General features: G+C 35.7%; 1 long non-coding RNA gene across 1 annotated transcript in view; it reads left to right on the top strand.

Annotated features, from left to right (window-relative positions):
- Positions 1 to 1,599: 1,599 nt before the first annotated feature.
- Positions 1,600 to 19,404, top strand: part of LOC109440609 (uncharacterized) — a 59,531-nt gene continuing 41,726 nt past the window's right edge. Inside the window, exons 1-2 of the long non-coding RNA XR_016018697.1 lie at positions 1,600 to 1,736; positions 3,734 to 3,814. This is a non-coding gene — a long non-coding RNA (uncharacterized LOC109440609). The remainder of the gene's footprint in view (positions 1,737 to 3,733; positions 3,815 to 19,404) is intronic.

Genomic DNA, 19,404 nt, shown 5'->3' with positions numbered 1-19,404 from the left:
AAATGATTAAGTTCAGAAAAAAACACAAAAGGTAAAAACATGAAGAACCAAATACTTATACCATTTGCCTTGCTTCACTAGTGAGCACTTTAATACAGATTCCACCCCTTCTTCCCCAAACACACACACACACACACACACACACACACACACACACACACACACACACACCTTCTATGAGCAACTGCCTACTGCTGCATAGAGCTACGGAAAAGAGGAAAGGTGATAGGTCAAAATAAATTATTTATTAATTAAAATGACTGCAAGGGTTCTGGGACAGTGCTCATTATACCCAGATACTGAAACTATTCCTACAAAACAAGATGAAAAAGAGTGGGAACCCAGGAAGGGAGTTTCATTCAACAACTCATTTTTTTTCTCTAGGGCATACATTGATACTTTAATGTTTTATTTGCTGAGGTGCAAAATCCTTTGAACTATTATTTGTGCATATGGAAATAGAAATATATTCTTAGATGACACACTGAGAACTGTACAACCTCACCCTGGGATATTGCTCCCCAAAATGAATCTAATCATGAAGAAACATCAGACAAATCCAAACTGAGGAAATTCTGTTTTAGAATAAAGTAGACTAAAGAGACATTACAACTACATAAAATACATGACCCTAAATTTGGATCCTGGAGTAGTTTTATCTTTCTTTCTCTCTCTTTCTCTTTTCATCCATCCACCCTTCCATACATCTACTTGTATCCATCTACTTATCTATCAAGCTATCCATATATAGAAAGACTATCTTTGGGACAATTGTCATAAATTGAATAAAGTCTGTAGATTAAATAATAGCAGTGTATCACACTTATTTTCTTAATTTTGATAATTGTAACTCTGGTTCTTAGAAAATACTGGGAAATCTGGATGAAGAGTATTCCGGAATTCTTTATACTGTTATTGCAACTTTCATGTAAGTATAAAGTTATTTCAAAATAAAAATATTATAAAACATAGGGATATAAATACAAATAATCAAATTAAGAGGTATATACTGTTATGGGCTGAATGTTTTTGTCTCCCCAATACGCATAAGTTGAAACCTAATGTGATGGTATTTGAAAGTGGAGCCTTTGGGAGGTGATTTGGTCATGAAGGTGAGCCCTCATGAATGGGATTAGTGCCCTTATAAAAGAGATCCCAGAGAGATCCCTCACCCTTTCTGCTATGTGAGAACACAGTAAGAAGAAGGTCGTCTTTAACCAGGAAGTGGGTCCTCACCAGACATGGAATCTCCTGACACCTTGGTCTTAGACTTTCAGTCTCCAGGACTGTGAGAAATAAATGTTTGTTGTTTAAGCTACTTAGTCTATGGTATTTTTGTTACAGCAGCTCTAACAGAATGACATGTACATTAATCAAAATAGTAATTGTACTAAATCAGGTTAAATTGTAAGCATGCTGAGCATTTGTTAAGAGACCTAGGGGTGTTTGTTTCTCTCAGGGTCAGTTTCAAAGTGCAGTGTGGCGTATTGGATTTTGTGTTACTTCCAGTAACATAGTGTAAGGATGAAGGCCCACAAACATTTAGTGTTGTAATAATATAAAAAGCCCCAGGAGCACTCCAGCCAACACAAGTTCTAAGAGACAGCTAAGTGTACTAGTGCCTAGAGGCTCTAGGAAACAGGAAAGAAAGGATCCAGGATAAACATGACTTCCAGGCTGACCGTTGCCCCCTTACTCTCTTGGCAATTTATTATTTTTTGTAGCACTGCGTGAAGGTAGGCCCATCTTTCTTTTGTCTAATTATGATCCTCAGAAAGCAAAGCTATCCAAAATGCTTTGTATTCAAACAAACAAAACAATCTCTGTTTACATTAATTTAATGTTGACAGGGTTGTAAACTGACTTTCATTGGCCCTAAACACTTTTGCCTTTGTGGAGCTCTCCCATCGCATTGATATCAATATTGAATTTATTTTTGATATAACTTTTAATATTTTTCTTCTGTTTCAGGCAAAATTTAGTAGATTTTTGTAGGCCCCACAATTGTTTTTTTCTGTTATGCAAAAAATTAATACTGTCTTTCACTCTAAAGCTTCATGTTTTTTTTTTTCTTTTGATTTTAAAAGGTATCGAAACATCTTCATGGTCTTCTAAAATAATTTATTATAAAATTAGTTTGTGTACTGTGCCTAATGTGTAAGTGAGCCTGATGTGAATTTGATTTTGAATTATTTAGGAAAGTGTAATATTTGAATTGATGTGCGCATTTGGTCACTAAAAATCAGATCTTGTTCTATAACACGTATATTTATAAGTATATGTCTGACTATTAGTTGAATTTTATAAAGCTACGTATTACTGTATATACTTATATATCAATTTATAATTTATATTATATTCCATTTGGAGCCACGGTTGAGAAATATTGTCTATTAACATTGGACCATGTAACACATATTTTTTTTAACTCAGCATTCTGTTGACAAATGCTCAGACAACTATCATGTTTTGTCTGTTATAAAGACCCCGCAATGGACCCTAGACCCTCCTGAAATCCTATTCTATGAGAAATAATATTGTGTTTTTAGCATGTGGTTTCTCTACTTGCTTGTTTTCTTCTATTAGCATTAAAGTTTTTTCTTTTAATGTAAGACATCTGTGAAATAGTCATATGTTTCTATTAATGCTTTCTGAAGGTGATATCTTTGCTGATGAGATCATAGCTTACCTCCTATAAAGAGCATTATGGTATCACAGAGAGTTCTGCAAAATCAAATAGAAGAAAAAGTGCCACATAGAGTTGCCATATTAACTTTAAAAACTACAAATATTAGTCATCATGTAGAATGTTATTCAAATAGTCAGTGAGAATTATTTTCAAAGAGAGGACATTGATCTCCAGGGCTGGCCAGAAATCAGGTCTTTTATTTGCGGCAACCTGTTTCTTAAAATTAAGGCATTTTCCACGTCCTCAAAATCATCATATTAGAGTTTAAAGAGGATCTAGCAGAGTTGTGCCTTTCGATGAAACTAGTTCTTTACCCCTTTCTGTTTCTCTGCTTCTACTGTGCCATGTGTTAGTGCACTGCTTCAGTGCCAGCGCAGGAGGACACATTCCACTCCTTCCCATCCCAAATTTATCAAAGAATTAAGAATGATTCAGAATAGATCACACTATAAATATTGAAAAATCATGTAAAGGCTTTCAAAAGCGCTTACTTATTAGGTTTCTGCCAACATGGAATGTTTAGGTGCTGGGTGTTCAGTACTGAACAAAACAGCAAGAAAAAAATATTTGTCTTTATGCAACTTAGTATGTTACAGATGTCTGTTTAGTTTTAGCTATTGTGTCCCTTTACTTCTAAATTCCATAGCAATGGTTTCGATTATTTGATATAAGCAAATTCCAAAGCACAGTCTGGGGACCTGGCTAACCTCCATTCTTTAGAGTTAAAGGAATCAGCGAAGCAGGAGAAATTTTCTGAACTAATAATTAAATTTGAATTGGGAATTAGTGTGAATGAAACAGCTTTAGGTGCATGTTGGCTACCCTCGCACTCTGACCCCGGTACCCTGGGAATTCCTTTCACTGTGACAACTGGGTTCAGTGTCCTTTGGCAGTGTGAGTTGCCCATGGCTTCCAGAAAATTGTGAAGCAATCCTGATGCAATCATTTCGATTCATCACTGAACCCAAAAGGCAATGCTTTCAATGACAAAGGAAAATCTAAACCAGGTAAATATTTCATCTCAAAAAATCTCTCTTTATTAAGTGTGAAGCTTTCACAAAGAGACCTCTGTCTGGACCTGCAGCCAAAGTGGGTGCAGAAGGCTGTACTGACAGTTTTGAGGAGGTGAGTTGATTTTTCTCAATTAATACTCTTCATTTATCATGCAACTAATAAGGAAGATTCAGAAAAGTCAGCTCAATTACATGATGGAATTGTGCTAAACTTTTTTTGTTTTGTAGCTACTTAATAGGTTTCTTTCATGTATTTGCCTCTTCAATGATAGGGAGAAAAAGCAGCAATAACAATTTTGGTTTATTAATAACTGAAAATGTGGAGCACAACAGTAAACATAAAACGATATTAATTTCTCCAAAAAAAAAGCACAAAAAATTTTACTCTTTTTTAATTCATTGTTTGTTATTAATTGCTTTTAAAGATTTGCTTTTAAAGCCTCCAGGGATTATGGTTCCCCGGAAAACATTGGTCTACTCAGAGGCTCCCCGGGTGAGTGGTCCTAGGGATCAAGGTGAAGCTGCAAGTCTTGATTTGATTTAGCTCGAAAGTTATGCCACATCATTTGTGCCTCATCCTGTTTGTTAAGCAAGTCACTAATATCAACTCAGATTCAAAAGGAGGGGAATTAGATTCCACCTCTCAATGCAAAGACTAGCAAAAAAATTCTCAGCCATCTTTAAGTTGCCACAGTAGGACTGAAAACCACTATAGTAACTTGTAGTAACCTCCCCATGTTATAGAGATACCAAAGCATAGAGTTTTGATAGGGCATCAATTTTGAGTAAAGGCAATGAACTCTAAAACTCCGAATATGATGCTCAGGACTTTAGGAAAACTTTAAGTCAAAAACTTTGTTAGGGATCTGTCACATTGCTTTTGGCCTGTCTCTAATAAAAAGTACCTTTAGCTGTGTGCTTCAACTTCTCGGGAGAAAGCCGTCCAATTCCTAAGTATTTCTCGTGAGGGCTAGAAAAAAGAAAAACTCAAATTTTCAAGTCGAATGGAAAATATTCACAGATCCCATTAAAAAGGGGGCTGATCAGTGCAAATACTCTGTATTCTGGGTTTTCTGTCATCTTTTATCATCACGATTTTATATTGCAAGCCTGGTCAGGGTATTGCCAAGAAAGGAGAGCAGCACTTCAAAACATTTGAAAAGGATTTAGAGCATTAACAAAAGTGTTGGCACAGATTGACTTCTCAAGAAGCAGATTCTGATGAAGCTTGGCTTCTCAAGAAGCAGTTGTGCAACAGTCATAGAGCTAACCCTATTCTACTATATACTTGAACACGGCTGAGGTGGAAAATTTTAGGTCATGTTTTTCTTTCATCTCTATAAAATAAAAACAGGAGGTAGATTCTCAAATGATTTTGGAGTTCAAGACATTTGTTAAGTATCAAAAACCTAAGAAAATAAAGGGGGAAGAAGGAGGGCTGGGCAGAGGTGAACAGTCAAATTGCATGTGCAAGCCCTGTATACTGTGTTTCCCCAAAAATAAGATGTAGCCGGACAATCAGCTCTAATGCATCTTTTGGAGCAAAAATTAATATAAAATCCAGTCTCATTTTACTATTTTACTATAAGACTGGGTCTTATAGAACAGAATAGAATAGAATGGAATGGAATGGAATGGAATAGAATGGAATGGAATGGAATGGAATGGAATGGAATGGAATAGAATAGAATACCGGGTATAATATAATATAATGTAATGTAACGTAACGTAACGTAACGTAATGTAACATAACATAATATAATATTGGGTTTTACATTAATTTTTGTTCCAAAAGATGCATTAGAGCCGATTGTCCGGCTAGGTCTTATTTTCAGGGAAACACAGTAGACTTAGACAACCCAGCAGGGCAAGCCCCAAAGCCAACATTTTTGTCCTGCCTAGAGCTGCAATGGCCCACCTTCACCCTCTCACTAAGGAACTGGGTGCATGCTGCCCCAGGCAGGATGTGACCTTGGTCAGGGCAGCTCTCTGCACTGAAACAGCAAGTTCATCCTTGAAGGGGGAGCTGGGCAGTGGAACTTCATGTCTACTGCCATTATTTGAGATAGGAAATACAGATGACAAAGTGGAATACAAGGATTGCATTTTTGATGATGTCTGAGATCCCTGAAGGACTAATATAAGACATATGATTTAATAACAAATCCAGTACACTGAAAATAGAATCCAAGGGTACTTAGTATCAATTTTAGCTAGAAAATACCTGCTCTTTTGGTTTTACACACACACACACACACACACACACACACACACACACACAGCCTCTTTTAACATGATATACTTAAAAGGTCAAGAATAAGATCAGAGGGATATGAGTATGAAAGATGGAATATATTTAAGCTTTTTAATTTCTATCATACTGAATTTATTCGTAATATTATTAGTTCTTATGGTGTTCTGCCAGGTTTTTTGCATTTTATTTTTGTTGTTGTTATTTTGTGCTTTTGTAAAAATAGAACCTCTAATCCAAAATATGCTAATGAGATGCAATTTGAAGTTTTAAAATGTTAGTAGAGGGTAAATATGTTGATTTACATCTTAATATTTTCATGTAATTTTGCACTTTCATATAGAACCATTTTTTTTCACATTTGCAACCAGAATATTTTGAAGCTTTCTAAGATTTCACTTGTTCTCAGCATGAACTTAGACAAATTACTTGTTCTTTCTAAACCTCATTTGCCTCATCTGTAAAATGGAGATACGATGGCATGTACTTCATAGGATCACTTGAGCGTTCAATGGTATAATGTATGTGATGGTTTATGGCAGTGGCTGGCACACAGAACCAAGTCAATATGTGTAACTGAATGTGTTATGATACTGGTGACCATCCTTTCATTTGTAAAAATCAGCCATTATCATATGATAGTCTTGCAAAAGACGTTTTTTGAACAATAACGATTTAGGAATGAAAACCAAAATTGAAAAAATTTTCTAAATCTGTCACAAGGTGGCCCCAAATCCATATCCTTCATGGCTCTGCATTCATAGGAAATGAATCAAACAGCAAGATATTGCAGCAAAAAATCCATGGTAATAATAATAATCCAAAGTGTAGGTGGTCCACTTACTATCAGTTGGTTGTCCATTTGGCTAGAAGAAGAGAGAAAAGTAAGTCTTATGATTGGAAATGAGCAAGGAGGCTGTTAAATGTGTCTAGACATTTTTCTTCAAGGCAAGTTTCAATAAGAGTGGTAAATAAGTCATCCTCTTGACGTTGAACACTTCAAGTCGTACATGGCCTAGCATGCTTGACTGAGAAAAACCTCTAATCTTTACCATTTCACTCTTTTTCAAATTGGTTATTTAGCAATTACTTATTTTTTGGCTTTACTTTAGTACTTGTCAAACAGCTTTATAACCCTTTCCTCTTTATCCTCTCCTACCTGAAACACGGAGAAAAACTATAGATTATAAATCATGTAAGATCCTGTCAGGAAAGCCTCTGATTAAAGGCTTTATAAGATCATGACTAACTTGTTACTTCTTCCTCTTATCTCAGAATCCTTGAAGTCTTAAGATGGAGCCTCAAAAATTTCCTTTCAGTCAGTGAAAAATTCTTTTCAGGCTAGGTAGTGTGTTGCTACAGGCAACTCTTGGCAATTGATTGCAGCAAATAGATAATATGTGAATAAATGGTCAAAGAATTAATACAGTGAAACTGAGCATACGATAACTACTATATGTAATAGCACTAGAGTCTTAGCACTAGAGTCAGAAGTTTGGTATTGTAGTTTAACTTAATAGTAATGTAGCTTGGATAAGTCACTTCAAGGTACTCATACTTCATGAAGGTTTTTGTGAGAATTAAATAAGATTGAATATAAAGTGCTAAACATTTTACCTGGAACATGATAAGGACGAAATAGCAACTATATTACCATCACTGCTTTCACTCACAATAGCATGAGAAAATGGAAAAAATTAATTTAACGTCCAATGGGAAGATCCAGACATCCCTGATGATCTTTCTCAATTGATTCTGAATTGAACCTTAAAATCCAGATCTACATGATATGATAACTTCCATGGTTGTTTGTTTGTGTGGAAGAAGAGTTGGTCAGAAGTGTGGTTAGCCCAAATTGCTTGGAAAAGTGCAGTCTGGAATTTAGTGTGATGGTCTGAGTATGTATTTTTGCCAAAAAAATTAAAGAAAATTATATTTTTGAATGAGTTCATAGACTTTTCAAAGTAAATGAGAGATGCTTGATTTGATTGCACACACTCTACCACATACTTGATTTTTGTCTCAGGACAAGAAGCAGAAATAAGATGGAATTGTTGAATTTAGTAACCTACAGAAGTCTTTCCTGTATCTGTCTTGTAAGTAAGAAGGCAAAATTATACAATCTAATTGTAGTATAGCTAAATCACAATTCATAATCAAATATGACTTGCCTTATGCCCAGAATTTCCAGCATAATGTTTTACATGAATTGTTAAAATTCTATTGTCAATTGATTTATGGCAAGGGCTTTTGCAATTAGCAATCATGACCAAGACCTTAGGCAGCATTTGTAACACGAGATGTTTTCGATATGCTCTCTGCATTTTACAGAAAGCTGTTTAGTGCTTATTTTCCAAGATAAATGTATTATTAAGACACAGCCAACTTCATTAAGAATGTAGTTGTATGCCTAAAACATTTCAAGACGGATTAAATGCAATATTTATGCATGATGTTTCAAAACTTACCCCAAACTAAGTTACACTTTTAATGACTAAAAATTGGAACAAAATAAATATAAATAGTTACTTACATACATACATAGAGTTAATGATAATCATATATATATATATATATATATATATATATATATATATACACATATATATATATATGCATATATACCAGCCATTCTGTTGCATACTTTTTATATATTATTTCATCTAATTTTAACAACAATGTTATAAGTATTATTATCTCCATTTAACATATGAAGAAACCAAAAGCTTGATACACTAAATTAATAGTTTCCAAAATGTTGGCAATGTGCTACTGTATTATGTAAAAATTGATACACATGAAGGAAACATTTACTAAAGATGTAAAGTATAAAGCATAATGAAAAGTATAATAAAAATGAACACTCATGCACGCACACTGTGACCGTCAGAACTAGAACTTTATTATTATTATTACATTAACCTATGTGCTCCTCCACTCTTCTGTCCCTCTGCTTCCAATAAGAGTTAATTACAATCCTACAGTTTGACTCATTCTTACAATTAGAAGTGTAGCTAATTTCCAAAACTAGCCTAGACATTAATTTATTTATAGCACTAGAGTCAGAAGTTTGGTATTGTAGTTTAACTTAATAGTAATATAGCTTGGATAAGTCACTTCAAGGTACTCATACTTCATGAAGGTTTTTGTGAGAATTAAATAAGATTGACTATAAAGTGCTAAACATTTTACCTGGAACATAATAAGGACGTAATAGCAACTAGATTACCATCACTGCTTTCACTCACAATAGCATGAGAAAATGGAAAAAATTAATTTAACCTCCAATGGGAAGATCTTTTATTTTGCGTAAAATTACACCAATATTTTGGCATTTACAGATTTAGTATAAACACTGGAATCATGACTATCAGATTTTATACTTTCTGCCCAGAATTTCAGTTGCTTTTGTGGTTTTAATTTAGTACTTACAAGTAATTTCTTGACAATCATTTGCTTTGCACTGACTCAATCAGGCAAACTTCACCCCCCCCCCACCACCAGTGCTGCAGATCAAATAAGTAATTGATCTGCTTAGAGTGCTTGATCCTAAGATAAGTGAATGAGCCAAAGCTTTTGTCAAAGAACTTTAAAGAGATGTGCAGAACTAAAGACATCTCTATAAGATAATATGTGGGGGTTATATTTTGTTGCAGACTACCTCTCAACAATACCCTAACAACACACAAACAGGAGCCTAGAGTGTGTGTATACACACACACGCACACACTCCCATACCAAAAGTAAAATCACAGGAAATGAACTTTGCAGCTACATACAATCCTTTGCTCCCATACCCCTTCCCTCATTCCCAACTGTAGTTTCATACGCAGAGCTTCAGTATAGGATAGGCTTATGCGTATGTCCTCACAGTGTACTCTTAAATGGCATTCTTAGCTTCCTAGCAGTGTACTCTGGATTTGTGCATTGTTTTATCTGAAGAAATGCATCTTTGTAAAATTAGAAGGAAGCATAGTATTGACTTGGTCGGGATGAAGTTCGGAAAGAGATGTAAAGAACTAACAGTCCATTCATATTTTAAGTGATTTTGTCTTCTACCTCACTTAGAAGTAGTTTAATCTCCGAAGTAGTTTAATATCAGAAGTAAATTATTACGTAAAAGCAGGAAAGATCATTCTTTCTTTTGTAGTTAAAGACTATTTTCAACCTCATCAAGATAAGACAACTAATAGAAGTTCTTTAGATTATAAACATAACAGAGTGTGGCAGAATTAGGCCAGATCCTGATTTAAGTATCAAAGAGGCTCCCAGCACTCTCAACTCTGTTTCTCTGCGTCTGGGACACAGACAAGTGCTGGCTGGCTCCATGACAGATGGAGAAACTGCCTGCAGAGGGTAGGAGGTTTCTCAACATAAGTGGAATAATGGAAAAGTATCAAGGAATTCTGACTCACAGTCTGGTGTTTTCTAAAGGAAGACCATACTTAGATGTTTGACTTCATAGCCAAATACTTCCAAACACAACTAACCACAGGGACTGTGAGGAAATCGACCGTTTAATAAAAATGTATAAGAACTGTAGCCTCTTGAGCAAGTGCTAAACATATCCCAGAATTCTGGTGGTGTCTTACCTTTTTTTGCTGTAACATAAACCTAAGCAAAGTGAGGGGCACAGCTTTGGGGACTGCAATGTCACCAACCAGAGACTAAACGGAGATGAGTTATGGGTAACTGGCTATTTCCAAGAAGAGAAGACAACATAGGACCAAAGAAATGTAAACCAAAGAACTTGAAAGTGGGCAGCTGGATAATGGAAAGATAAATGATTTTACAATCTATAGAACACCCGGAAATAATTTTATTTCTGTAGACAAAATATTCTTGCTCCCTCTCCCTCCTTTTTAAAGAACTGCCATAATTTTCACTCTCCTAGAATCAGAACATAAGAAGGCCTTAAGTGCTGGTAGTTCATTTACAAAGAGATTCAGGACACCAGTGTGAGAGAATGGAGAAGTAGAACAGGGAAGGGTAGAAGCAAATATAAGTGTCCCTCGAGGAGCTGCTGCGATGGGCAAGAGGGGCTCTATTCCTCAGGAACTTCTAGGAGGCACCCAGCACGCCTCCTAGAATTGTCTGCCTTAAAGGTTTGGAGTCTGGAGTATGTAACTATCGCTTCTTCTCACTCAGTAGTTGAGGGTTGTCCCCAGGGGCATTAACTTCCACCCACTTCTTATGGCTGTTCTTGCACACTAGTCAGGCAGACGTCCATTACCTCGGGGAAAGCTCTGAGAGCAGAATCCAGAAAGATTTCTGCTTTTGAGGTGGGCAGCTACCCATGCAAGGTGAATGTGAGATTATCTGGAACTCTCTTCCCCACAGTTGTGACTGAAATCAGAGGTAAGTGTGGGATATGGATGTAGAGAACAGTACATAAATGTCAGAGGCTGCCGCCTGCACCACTCAGATTCAGCAGAGCTCCATGCGAGCTAACATGGTCACTAAGTCCTAGTGGAACAAGATACACTTTCTCTACGGCATCTAGTCCTAGGCCCTCATTAGTATTCATCATCTCCCTCCTCCTTATCCTTTCTAGATTTTCATTATCCTTGGTTAGAAACTGAACTGATTTCATTGGCTTACCTGGTGGCATCCCTGAAGGATCTGAGCCTTTGGTTGTCTTGCCTTTATTTGGCCACAGTTTTTGAAATTGCCCTTTTCCCCATGGCCTAGAAACACCACAAGTCCCAATATGTATCAGCATTCCTAAATCTTCATGATAATCAGGGTCAATCATATCAACCAATAGAGTTAACTCTTTGATCTATCTACTGGTCCACGAGCATGAGGAGTCCAACATGACCAGGAGGCAGCTGTAGTTTTAGGTTCAGGGGAACTCATCAGTGGGCACTGGTCCCAAGTTCTTCTCCTTGAAGCCAGAACCTTTGAGATATCAGAACTTAGGATTGTGAATTCTGGAAGCACAAAATATGCAAATAGTTGCTGGGAATGGTGGTTAGAGAGCTGAGTACTACTCTACCTGGTATTTCCCAGATCCACATCCGAGTATGTATTCAAGCAGCATACAATGACCATTGTTTGAATATATGTATCACAGCCTGGAAGACAGTGCCCCAACTGTTGAGTCATCCCTGAGCTGGTGCATTCCAGCTGAAAAGTAATGTTCGTGTTTACCAAACTCTGTCTACAATGTCGCAGAGAAGAATCTCATGGTTTAGGTCAGAGCAAAACTACTAGGAATCTACTCCACTCAACTAACTCCTTAAAAACCTAATAGTCCCTTCCCCTAAATCTCACCTCTCTGTCAAATTTATAAAAACACTTTAGTCCTGGCTTACCTAACTTTCTTCTCAATTCTTATATCCATCTCCTTCTTTAGTCTTTAAGTTTCAACGGACGTTTCTTTTATGAGTTCACTGTTCTTTCTAATGAAAATGAACCTAGGTTTTAGTTTTCACTCCTACACCTCCCCATCATTCCCTCCTCCAAGCAACATAACAAAGACCTTGGCACACACTAGCTTCATCCTTAGATAAACAAGAAAAGAAGAAACATGGAGGATACTTACTCATAAGAATGCCTGTCTTCTCATACCTATTTACATCGAACAAATGCTCAAGTATGCAGTGAATTCTTCTACAGTTCCTCTTCTTATCCAAGGAAACTGTTCATCAGAGCATGTAAGAAAGGCAGCATCTATGCTGGTCTAATCCTTTGCTGAATGTTCCATGCTGCTTCTGTCCTACCCTGTCTTTGCAGGAATGTCTATTTCCTGCTTTCTTTTATTTCCTGGACCATATTATTCATCCCTGATACTATTCTATGGTTACATATTTATGGAAAAACAAACTTCAATTATTGAGTTGTCCTTATTACTCCATATCTTTAGAAAGTTTTGCTTTCCTTCAATATGATCTGCAAAATATTATACAACATTTGTTATCTTGGAAAACAGTTGTGTGATTTTGTAACTCTGTTTCTCTAACCTGAAATCTCTATGTTTTCTTTGGGGGAAGAGGGCTCCTCCGTGGTGAGAATTCCCAGCAATATGTGACAATATAAGGAATGCTAGCAGGAAGTGTCAATTCCTGCTTGGAATACAAGCTGGAAACACATCCTCATTTTACAAGGTTACATCCTTTCTCTGGGTCACCATTAAACGTCTCCTCAAAGCATTAGTTGGGGTTGTTACTATTTGATCTCTTCATACCCCAATAGCTCAGGCGACCTGATTGCCAATTCCATCTATTTTCATTCCTCAGAAATTGTATCACTTTACTGATAGTGGATAAAAAGATGTAATTATCCTTTGACAGTATTTCTGATCTTATAAAATCATATATGGGACTGAGTACTAATAAACAGTGACTATTCCTATGATATCACATATCTCCTTATTAACAAGAGCTTGGATTAAAACCACAATGTTCAGAAGTTTTTTTGTTTTGTTTTGTTTTTAAAAGAACAAAGTGCGTGATGTTGTGGGAAAGCAACAGGAAGGGAGAGAAGTATAGAAAAATTGAAGGGTCTGTGACCCTCTGCTCCCAACTTAAGATGTTTCTCCCTCCTTTTGGCAGCTGGGATAATGGGAGAAAGAGGATGTAAACAAGATCGGGAGAATGGGACTGAGATTGATTTGTATCTCAAAGAAACATCTAGTTACTTGAGTGGCTATTTTGAGTTGTTATTCTCTGTTTTGTTAGCATATCAGCAGATTTCATCTTTTTAAATAAGCCAAAGCTCCTTATCCTAATTCTGTCTGAACATTTTTTATTTTGAAATGTTCTACTGCCAGTAGCCAGAGCCAAAGCGTTGACTATTGGAGTCGCTATGTATGTTACATGGTGGTCTAGCAGGGAGAACTTCCATGTGATTATGCACATTTTATCATCAAATTCAGAATAGTGGCTACTCCTGAAGATGTAAAGAAGATGAAATCCACAGGGGCTTCAAATGCAGTGGTAATATTTTAGTTCCTAAAGGGATTGGTGGACGTATAGCTGTTTATCAGATTAATTTTACACTGCTTTGAATTTATGAAATATAATAATTTAATTTTTAAACTAATCAATTGGAAAAGAAGAAAGGATTATATAATTCATGATTATTATTCTGTCAATACTGAGGATGTCTTCTTAGGCTACACTCACTTTTGAAAAGGTAATTAGTACAACAATCTGATCGCTCTTGCAAAGACTTCATGCAAGCTGTTATTCATTTACTTAACAGAAGGAATTATTATTAAATGATCAAGAAAAGGTGTTATTAGGGAAGGATTTTTTTTTTTATATATACCATTTTTTTTCTCCTTTCATACATTGTTCCCTTGCTTTTAGCCCTGGTGTGATAGAATAAGCCCAGAGGGCATTTTGAGGATTTAGAGCTTAGACAAAATACTTGAAACAAGTGATTTGAAAAGGGCTTCTTTAGAGTAGTGGTTCCCAACTGGATGATTTTTGTCCTCACCCCCCCCCCCCCCCAATTCCCTGGGATATTTGGCAAAGTCCAGAGACATTTTTGATTGTCACGACTTGAGAAAGAGGGTGTTGTTGGTATCTATTGGGTAGAGTCCAGGAATGCTGCTAAATATCCTATAATGCACACTACAGCTTCTCACAACAATGAATTATCTGGTCCAAAATGTGAATAGTTCTTAGGTTGGGGAAACCCTTTTCTAGAGACAAAAATACTTTTCGCTGATGTCGGGGTGAAATGGATTGAAGGGGTGGGGGGATCATAACATATACTGGGGGGGGGGGGGAGTTCAGAGAGAGGGATGCCATGCTCTTTCTCTCCCAGAAGAGTGTTGGAAAAGTAGTAAAACCCAAAATAAATTTGTGGGATCTGATAACAAGCATTTTACTAGAGAAGTCTGGGCAGAGGAGGCTTCAGATCTCCTCACAGAGCATAGAGATGTGTATGTCCTAGCAATGGCATGGAAGAAACAATGATTCACCTCTTTTCAGTCCTTTGCCACAAGTTGTGGAGAGAGTCATGTACCTAAGGAATTTAGGCAGATGGGCAATATGGACATAATTGTGGATGCCAAGTAAACAATTGACAATGATGTCCAGAGGGGTCACCCTAGGATCTCAGTTCTGTGTCGTCCTAACTTAGAAATAATTCTTTGAAAAGGAAAGGACCAACTAACAAGTGAGGTTGTGTGTCCAACACCCAGGTAGAATAGGATTAAGAATAGGAATTGAGCTGAACCACGGAAAAATAGACACATTTCTTGCATACCTATGATTATGGACTAAAAGCTGTGCCCATTTCACCATAAATTGTGTTACAGAATTACTGAATTGAAATTTTAATTGAAAATCAAACCAGTGCTAATAAATGATATGTGTTTCCTTAAATATTATCCATACTCCCTTAGCTGCTGCAGACTCCAGATCTTACCATTCCCTGCCTGTGTGCATACGTGTGCACTTCTCAGGGAGCAAGTGGAAGGAATGAGGTTCTGCAGCTACCAGAGGTTATGTTTTCAGGCAGAGTCCTTCTCTGGTACTCTAAAAAAGGTTGCTGGCTTATTTTAAAAGAGACGTTTATTGGCAACCGTTAATTAGCATAGGTAGTTGCATGTTTAAATGAGGGTCATTTTGTATCACTGAAGAATAAAAGTCTAAAGAAAATTGTGGACTTTTCTAATTAGTCCATATCCCCATTGGAATATCAAAACACATTCCTGAACAACCACAACATTTTCAGAAGCCAATAAAACGGTAAATCAAAAGATTAAATACCCCCAGCCACTAACCACTTACATATGAATGTTTTAAAGTTATGTCAAAGTCCTGTTTTTTTTTAATATTCATGTAATTAGAAAATAAATATCTTGTGTAAAAGTCATTTAATCTCTGACTCCTCCCTGAAACGGTCAAGGCAATTTACTATTTTCAAGAAATGCAGTTCTAAAGATTTTAAGAGGTCAAACAGACTTATTATAATGATTTGAAACATTCTTTGGCATTTGCTTATTTTGATGTCTTAATGCAGAAAACCATATTTTTTAAAGGACTTTTTGTTAGTATGCATTCTATTGCATTGCTTATGGTTCACTGGTGCACAAATCCCAATGTGTCTGACATCAGCCATGATTATGGCCATTTAGCCAGACCCCAGGCCCCTCAGAGTATGTCCTGGTCCCTGGTTAATTTTATTGTCTAATGACTGGTTTGATTTGTACACATTTGATTTGATAATTGATGTGGACACAGGCCTTGAGTAAAAGCAGATGAAAGAAAAGGGCTATGCTGTGGTTGATTCAATATGGTCATGGAACAGCAGAAAACGATGAGAACACTGAATATGCAGCAGAGATGCCAAGTACTAATACAACCTGTAATACCCAGTATAAAATCTATAGTGAGACGTTGCTCAATACAAAGTGGTGAATGATCTTGATAATTATTATAAAATTCTGATCTCCAAGTATGAAAATATGTATTGGGAATGAAGAAGATACAATGAATCCAGTCCTTTGTAGCCACTGAAATCTTAAGTAAAATGAATTTCTGTATTGAGCTATTTCCATCCACAGAGGCAGATAGATTCTCTTTAGAATATATGTATTGTATATTTTCTGTCAGCCAAGCAAACTTGGGGATCAAAAGATATGGTCTTTGTCAATGAAAATTTCACAGTCTAGAGGGATATTTTATAATAAAAATATTAATTAGGTTGCAAGGAGCTCTAAAATTATTCCAAATTGAATTTCATACATAATAGTCTTAATTATAAATGGATAATTTAAACATTGTGTAAACAATAATGGGTAAATTAATAATATTATCCAACTCTTCCCCCACCATCCTAGAAATAGGTTGTTTTTTTTGATATTCAGTATTATTTTATGTTAGTTTCAAGTATTCGGCATAGTAGTTAGACAAATAATTTATGAAGTGATGCCCCTGATAAGTCTACCACCCATCTGATACGATGCAAAGTTTTTGCAATATTATTGACTATATTCTCCATAATGTATTTCACATCTCTGTGACTATTTTGTAACTACTAATTTGTAGTTCTTAATCCCTTCACCTTTCTCACCCAGCCCCCCAACCCTCCTCCCATCTACTAATCATCAGCTTGTTCTCTGTATCTATGGGTTTGTTTCTGTTTTGTTTGTTTGTTTATTTTATTCTACACATTCCACATATAAGTGAGATCATATGGTATTTGTCTCTCTCTGTCTGACTTATTTCACTTAGCATAATACCTTCTAAGTCCATCCAGGTTGTTGAAAATTGTAAGATTTCAGTCTTTATTATGGCCGAGTAATATTCTATTGTATATATGAGTATGTACCACAATGTCTTATCCAATTGTCTATTGATGGGCATTTCAGTTGTTTCCATATCTTAGCTATTGTAAATGGTGCTGCAGTGAACAGAGGTGCCTATGTCTTTTTGAGTTAGTGTTTTGGATTTCTTTGGATAAATACCCAGGATTGGAATTGCTGGGTCATAAGGTAGTTCTATTTTTAATTTTTTGAGGAACCTCCATACTGTTTTCCATAGTGGTGCACCAATTTGCAATCCCACCAACAGTGTACAAGTGTTCCCTTTTCTCCACATCCTGGCCGACACTTGTTGTTTGTTGATTTATTGGTGATAGCCATTCTGACAGGTGTGAGGTGATATCTCATTGTTGTTTTTATTTGCATTTATCTGATGATTAGTGATGGTTGACCATCTTTTCATATGTCTATTGGCCATCTTTATACCCTTTATGGAGAAATGTCTATTCATGTCTCCTGATCTTTTGTTAATTGGATTGCTTATTTGTTTGGTATTGAGTTGTATAAGATTTTTAAATAAATTTTGAATATTAACCCCTTATCAGATGTATCATTGGCGAATATCTTCTCCCATTCAATAGGATGTCTTTTCATTTTATTGATGTTTTCTTTACTGTGCAGAAAGTTTTCAGTTTTATATAGTTCCATTTCTTTGTTTGTTTATTTTGTTTCCCTTGTGCGAGGAGATATATCAGTAAAAATATTATTAAGGGTAATGTCTGAGAGTTTCCTTCCTGTATTTTCTTCTAGCAGTTTTATGGTTTGGGGATCTTAAATTTATGTCTTTAATCCATTTTGAGTTCATTACTGTATATGAAGTAAGAAGGTGGTCCAGTTTCATTTTTTTTGTATGTATCTGTTCAGTTATTTCAGAATCATTTATTGAATAGACTGTCCTTACCCCAGTGTCAATTCTTGCTTCCTTTGTCATAAATTAAATGACCATATGGGCGTGGATTTATTTCTGGACTCTTTATTCTTTTCCCTTGATCTATGAGTCTGCTTTTATGCCATGCTGTTTTGATTGTTATGGTTGTATTGATAATATAATTTGATTATATTAATATTGTAGCATAGTTTGATATCAGGAAATGTGATATGTCCAGCTTTATTCTTCTTTCTTAAGATTGCCGTGGCTATTTGGGGTCTTTAATGGTTCCATATAAATTTTAGGACTATTTGTTCTAGTTCAGTGAAAAATGCTATTGGTATTTTGATAAGGATTGCATTGCATCTATAGATTACTTTGGGTAGTATGAAAATCTTAACTATATTAATTCTTCCTGTCCATGATCATGGTATATACTTCCATTTATATGTATCTTCTTTAATTTCTTTCTTCAATGTTCTATAATTTTCTGAGTACAGGTCTTTTACTTCTTGTGTTAAATTTATTCCTATAAAGTATTTTATTTTTTGATGCAATTGTAAATTGGATTGTTTTCTTAATTTCTCTATCTGATGGTTCATTACTGGTGTATAAAATTCACCAATTTCTGAATATTAATTTTGCATCCTACTACATTACTGAATTCATTTATCTCTTCCAATAGTTTTTTGGTGGAATCTTTGAAGTTATCCCTATATAGTATGTCACCCGCAAATAATGACAGTTTTACTTCTTGCTTTCCAATTTGGATGCCTTTTATTTCTTTTTCTTGTGTAATTGCTGTGGCTAGGACTTCCAGTACTATGTGGAATAAAAGTGGTGAAAGTGAGCTTCCTTGTCTTGTTTATGATCTTAAGAGGAATTCTTTTATCTTTTTCCCTTTGAGTATGATTTCAGCTGTGGGTTATGGCCTTTATTACTATATGTTGAGATATATCCCCTGTATTCCCACTTGATGAGTTTTTTTTTTTAATCATAAATCTATGCTGGCTTTTGTGAAATGCTTTTTCTGCGTCTATTGATATGATCATCTGATTTTTATTTTTCATTTTGTTTATGTGGTGTATCACGTTAATTGATTTGCAGATATTGAACCAATCTTGCATGCCAGGAATAAATCCCAATTTGTCGTGGTGTATGTTCTTTCTAATGTATTGCTGAATTTGTTTTGCTGATATTTTGTTGAGGATTTTGCTCTATGTTACTGCAGACTCAAAGTGTCTGCTTGCCTACATGTGTCCAAGCAAAAAGAAAACATGAGCATGAGTTTGCAGCAAA

Source organism: Rhinolophus sinicus, chromosome 1 (assembly GCF_057876585.1).
Source record: "Rhinolophus sinicus isolate RSI-liver-muscle chromosome 1, RSI-T2T, whole genome shotgun sequence".
NCBI lineage: Eukaryota > Metazoa > Chordata > Mammalia > Chiroptera > Rhinolophidae > Rhinolophus > Rhinolophus sinicus.
This window is presented reverse-complemented; position numbering and strand designations above follow the sequence as displayed.